We start from the raw sequence: 6,000 nt of genomic DNA, 5'->3' as shown, positions 1-6,000 counted from the left end.
GATGAAGGATCCTGTCACGACTTCCGCCGAAGTTGGTCCCTCTCCTTGTTCGGGCCGGCGTTCGGCGGTCGACGTCACCGACCTTCTAGCCATCATTGATCCACTTTTCATTTTCCATTGGTTTTGTCTTGTCTTCCATCACACCTGGTTCCAATTCCATCAATCACATGTTGTGTATTTAACCCTCTGCCCCCCCCCTCCATGTCCTTATCGGTAATTGTTTCTTGTAGTGCTTATGCAACGGTATTGTCACGCCTTGGTCTTAGTATTTTGTGTTATCTTTAATTATTTGTTCAGGCCAGGGTGTGACATGGGGTTATTGTAGTGTCTTATTGGGGTTTTTGTAGGCATTGGGATTGTGGTTGATTAGGGGTGTGTCTAGTATAGGCTTGGCTGCCTGAGGCGGTTCTCAATCAGAGTCAGGTGATTCTCGTTGTCTCGGATTGGGAACCGTATTTAGGTAGCCTGAGTTTCACTTTGTATTTCGTGGGTGATTGTTCCTGTCTCTGTGTAGTGTTCACCAGATAGGCTGTAATAAGTTTCACGTTCCGTTTGTTGTTTTGTATTCAATAGTTATTTCATGTATCGTCATTTCTTCATTAAAGACATGAGTAACCACCACGCTGCATTTCGGTCCTCTCTTTCAACAAACGAAGAACGCCGTTACAGAATCACCCACCACACATGGACCGAGTGGCGTGGTAACAGGCAGCGACAACAGGAGCAGCGAAGGGAGGACGTTATGGATAGCAGAGGCCGGGACTATACGACGTGGGAAGAAATAGACAGGTGGGCGGCCGACCCAGAGAGAGTGCCTGAGCCCGCCTGGGATTCGCTAGAGCAGTGCGAAGAGGGCTATAGGCGAATGGAGTTAGAGAAACAAACACGGCGGCGCAGAGCGAAACCCGAAAGTCACCCCAAAAAATGTATTGGGGGGTGGCTCAGAGGGAGAGTGGCTGAGTCAGGAGATAGACCTGAGCCAACTCTCCTTGTTTATCGTGAGGAGCCAAGGGGGAGACCAGAACCAGAGCCGGTGTTAGAGGTGAGCGAAGCAGAGACTGTGAAGGAGTTAATGGGGAAAGTGGAGTGGAGAGTAATGAGGGAGTTGCTAGCTTGGTGCTATAGATACGATATTCGTCCGACGGATCGTGTCGGGGATTTGATGGCACCTGAGTTAGGGCTCCATACTCGTCCTGAGGTGCGTGTTAGTCGGCTGGTGAAGTTGGTGCCGGCCTCACGCACCAGGCCTCCTGTGCACATCCCTAGCCTTGCACGTCCTGTGCCAACACTGCTCTCAAGATCTCCAGTACGCCTTCACGGTCTAGCCCATCCTGTGCCACCTCCACACACCAGTCCTCCGGTGGCAGCTCCCCGCACCAGGCTTCCTGTGCGTGTCCTCGCTCCAGTATCACCAGTGCCAGCACCACGCACCAGGCCTTCTGTGCGCCTCGCCTGTTCAGCACAGCCAGAGCCTTCCTTCCCTCCTGCGCTGTCGGAGTCTCCCGCCTGTTCAGCGCTTTCAGAGCCTTTCTCCTCTCCTGCGCTGTCGGAGTCTCCCGCCTGTTCAGCGATATCAGAGCCTTTCTCCTCTCCTGCGCTGTCGGAGTCTCCCGCCTGTTCAGCGCTATCAGAGCCTTCCTCCTCTACAGCGCTGCCAGAGCCTCCTGCCTGTTTAGCGCAGCCTGAGCTGTCAGTCTGCAAGGTGCTGTCAGTCTGCATGGAGCAGTCAGAGCTGTCTGGAGCAGTCAGACCTGTCAGTCTGCAAAGAGCTGCCAGTCTGCAGGGAGCTGTCAGTCTGCAAGGAGCTGTCAGTCTGCAAGGAGCTGCCAGTCTGCAGGGTGCTGTCAGCCTGCATGGAGCAGTCAGAGCTGTCAGTCTGCATGAAGCAGCCAGAGCTGCCAGTCTGCAAAGAGCTGCCAGTCTGCAAGGAGCTGTCAGCCTGCATGGAGCAGTCAGAGCTGTCAGTGTGCATAGAGCAGCTAGATCCGCTAGTCAGCCATGATCTTCTAGATCTGCCTGTCAACCAGTCTCTTCCAGATCTGGCAGTCAACCAGAATCTTCCAGATCTGCCAGTCAACCAGAATCTTCCAGATCTGCTAGTCAACCAGAATCTTCCAGATCTGCTAGTCAACCAGAATCTTCCAGATCTGCTAGTCAACCTGAATCTTCCAGATCTGCTAGTCAACCTGAATCTTCCAGATCTGCTAGTCAACCTGAATCTTCCAGATCTGCTAGTCAACCTGAATCTTCCAGATCTGCTAGTCAACCAGAATCTTCCAGATCTGCTAGTCAACCTGAATCTTCCAGATCTGCTAGTCAACCTGAATCTTCCAGATCCGCCAGCCAGCCAGGATCTACCGGAGCCTACTACCTACCTGAGCTTCATCTCAGTACTGGGCTTCCTCTCAGTACTGGGCTTCCTCTCAGTACTGGGCTTCCTCTCAGTACTGGGCTTCCTCTCAGTACTGGGCTTCCTCTCAGTTCCGGGCTGCCCCTCAGTTCCGGGCTGCCCCTCAGTCCCGGGCTGCCCCTCAGTCCCGAGCTGCCCCTCAGTCCCGAGCTGCCCTCAGTCCCGAGCTGTCCCTCAGTCCCGAGATGCCCCTCAGTCACGAGCTGCTCCTCAGTTCTGTGGGGTTCTGGGTGAGGACTATTAGGCCATGGTCGGCGGCGAGGGTGGATTATCCCAGGACGTGAAGGGGAGGAACTAGGACATTAATGAAGTGGGGTCCACGTCCCGAGCCGGAGCCGCCACCATGGACAGACGCCCACCCGGACCCTCCCTATGGTTTTGAGGTGCGTCCGGGAGTCCGCACCTTAGGGGGGGGGGGGGTTCTGTCACGCCTTAGTCTTAGTATTTTGTGTTTTCTTTAATTATTTGTTCAGGCCAGGGTGTGACATGGGGTTATTGTAGTGTCTTATTGGGGTTTTTGTAGGCATTGGGATTGTGGTTGATTAGGGGTGTGTCTAGTATAGGCTTGGCTGCCTGAGGCGGTTCTCAATCAGAGTCAGGTGATTCTCGTTGTCTCGGATTGGGAACCGTATTTAGGTAGCCTGAGTTTCACTTTGTATTTCGTGGGTGATTGTTCCTGTCTCTGTGTAGTGTTCACCAGATAGGCTGTAATAAGTTTCACGTTCCGTTTGTTGTTTTGTATTCAATAGTTATTTCATGTATCGTCATTTCTTCATTAAAGACATGAGTAACCACCACGCTGCATTTCGGTCCTCTCTTTCAACAAACGAAGAACGCCGTTACAGGTATGCTGGTATTTACCGGGTTTTGTTTGACCCGTTTATTGTATTGTTCTGTTGACGGTGGTTTATGGGTATTAAACGACACCGTTGTAAATCAGTTTCCGCTCTCCTGCACCTGACCTCTCTGCTGCCAGTACGCACCTCACTACAGATCCAGGGGGGTTGACCCTGTAGGGTTTGACTTGGAGTCTCAGGTAGACATCACTGCCAGGCCGTGGAAGTAAGGGTGCTGTGGTCAATGCGATCCCCCTAAAAGATAACGTCAAGTTAGTCAGAACCTGGAGTGGAAGTAAGGGTGCTGTTGTCAATGAGATCCCCCTAAAAGATAGTGTCAAGTTAGTCAGAACCTGTAGTGGAAGTAAGGGTGCTGTGGTCAATGCGATCTCCCTAAAAGATACCGTCAAGTTAGTCAGAACCTAGAGTGGAAGTAAGGCTTTTGTGGTCAATGCGATCCCCCTAAAAGATAACGTCAAGTTAGTCAGAACCTGGAGTGGAAGTAAGCTGTTCTGGACTGCAGATGCTGAATGGTTGACAATATAGTTGAGGTAGTACATTCATATGGACTAGATGCCCAAGGAGTGAACCAACCTTAGACCCCAGAGCGAGCGAGCAGTAGCGACGGTGGCAAGAAAAAGGAAAACTCTCCTGAAGGAAGAAAACCTTCAGAACCGATTGACTCTGCTGGGGAGCCAATCCTTTTTGCGGGGGCTGGTTGGGTAGGATAACGGTGCGTGAGGTGGATTGGTGTCCGTGAAATGAGGCAGAGGCTGGAAGACTGTGCCTGAGTTAATGCAGTTTGAGAGATGAGCATGTTGTAGGCTGTCCGGATGTTGATATCAGATTGGATGTAGGAATGAGCATGAGAGGACCGGCGGCCAAGGAGTTGTATGGTCAAGTCCAGGATGCCATGGTGCAGATGCGGAAGGAGTCAATCAATTAAATGTCATTATAAAGCCCTTTTTATATCAGCCAATGTCACAACGTGCTATACAGAAACCCAGCCTAAAACCCCAAACAGCAAGCAATGCAGATGTAGAAGCACGGTGGCTAGGAAAATCTACCTAGAAAGGCAGGAAACTAGGAAGAAACCTAGAGAGGAAACAGGCTCTGAGGGGTGGCCAGTCCTCTTCTGGCTGTGCCGGGTGGTATTGAACATCTTGGCCATGTACTGTTATAAACATTCATAGATGACAAGCAGGCTCAAATAATAATAATCACAGTGGTTGTAGAGGGTGTAACAGGTCAGCACCTCAGGAGTAAATGTCAGTTGGCTTTTCATAGCCGATCATTCAGAGTTAGACAGCAGGTGAGGTAGAGAGAGAGTCAAAAACAGCAGGTCCAGGACAAGGAAGCACGTTCAGTGAACAGGACAGGGTTCCATAGCTGCAGGCAGAACAGTTGAAACTGGAGCAGCAGCACGACCAGGTGGACTGGGGACAACAAGGAGTCATCAGGCCAGGTAGTCCTGAGGCATGGTCCTAGAGCTCAGGTCCTCCGAGAGAAGAGAGAAAGAGAGAGAAAATTAGAGGGAGCATATTGAAAATTCACACAGGACACCGGATAAGAAAGGAGAAATACTCCAGATAACAGACTGACCCTAGCCCCCCGACACAAACTATTGCAGCATAAATACTGGAGGCTGAGACCGGAGGGGTTGAGAGACACTGGCCCCGTCTGGCGATACCCCCGGACAGGGCCAACCAGGCAGGATATAACCCCACCCACTTTGCCAAAGCACAGACCCCACACCACTAGAGGGATATCTTCGAACCACCAACTTACTATCCTGAGACAAGGCTGAGTATAGCCCACAAAGATCTCCCCACGGCACGAACCCGACGGGGGCGATCACGTCAGTGACTTAACCCACTCAAGTGACGCACTCCAGAGTCTGCGTCTTTCACATGGGTAGGCAGACCATTCCATAAAAATGGTGCTCTATAGGAGAAATCCTGCCTCTAGCTGTTTGCTTAGAAATTTTAGGGACAATAGGGAGGCCTGAGTCTTTTGACCATAGCGCACGTGTGTACATGTACGGCAGGACCAATTTGGAAAGATAGGTAGGAGCAAGCTCATGTTATGCTTTGTAGGTTAGCAGTAAAACCTTGAAATCAGCCCTTGCCTTAACAGGAAGCCAGTGTAGAGAGGCACTGGAGTAATATGATGACGTGTTTTTGTTCTAGTTAAGTTTCTTCCGTGTTTATCACTAACTGAAGTTTATTTAGTGCTTTGTCAGGGTAGCTGGAAAGTAAAGCATTGCAGTAGTCTAATCTGGAAGTGACAAAAGCGTGGATACATTTTTCTGCATCATGTTTGGACAGAAAGTATCAGATTTTTGCAATGTTACGTAGATGGAAAACAGTTGTCCTTGAAACAGTCTTGATATGTTTGTCAAAAGAGAGATCAGGGTCCAGAGTAACGCAGAGGTCCTTCACAGTTTTATTTGAGATGACTGTACAACCATCAAGATTAATTGTCAGATCCAACAGATCTAGATCTAGAATCTTAACTAGAACCAAAACACATATTACTCCAGTGCAAGCTTCTCCTCACTGGCTTCCTGTTAAGGCTAGGGCTGATTTCAAGGTTTTACTGCTAACCTACAAAGCATTAGATTTCTTTGTTTCTTGGGGCCTAAAACTAGCATCTGTTTTGTCGGGGTGGTTGTAGAGAGGGAGTGGTGGGCCGGAGGAGGGCTGGTCTGCAGCCGGCAGTGAGGACTTGAACAGAGGCAGTCTGTTCACTGAG

The sequence above is a fragment of the Oncorhynchus nerka genome, linkage group LG9b (assembly GCF_034236695.1).
Source record: "Oncorhynchus nerka isolate Pitt River linkage group LG9b, Oner_Uvic_2.0, whole genome shotgun sequence".
In the NCBI taxonomy this organism is placed as follows: Eukaryota; Metazoa; Chordata; class Actinopteri; order Salmoniformes; family Salmonidae; genus Oncorhynchus; species Oncorhynchus nerka.
The sequence above is the reverse complement of the archived record's forward strand: the minus strand, read 5'-3'. Positions refer to the sequence as shown.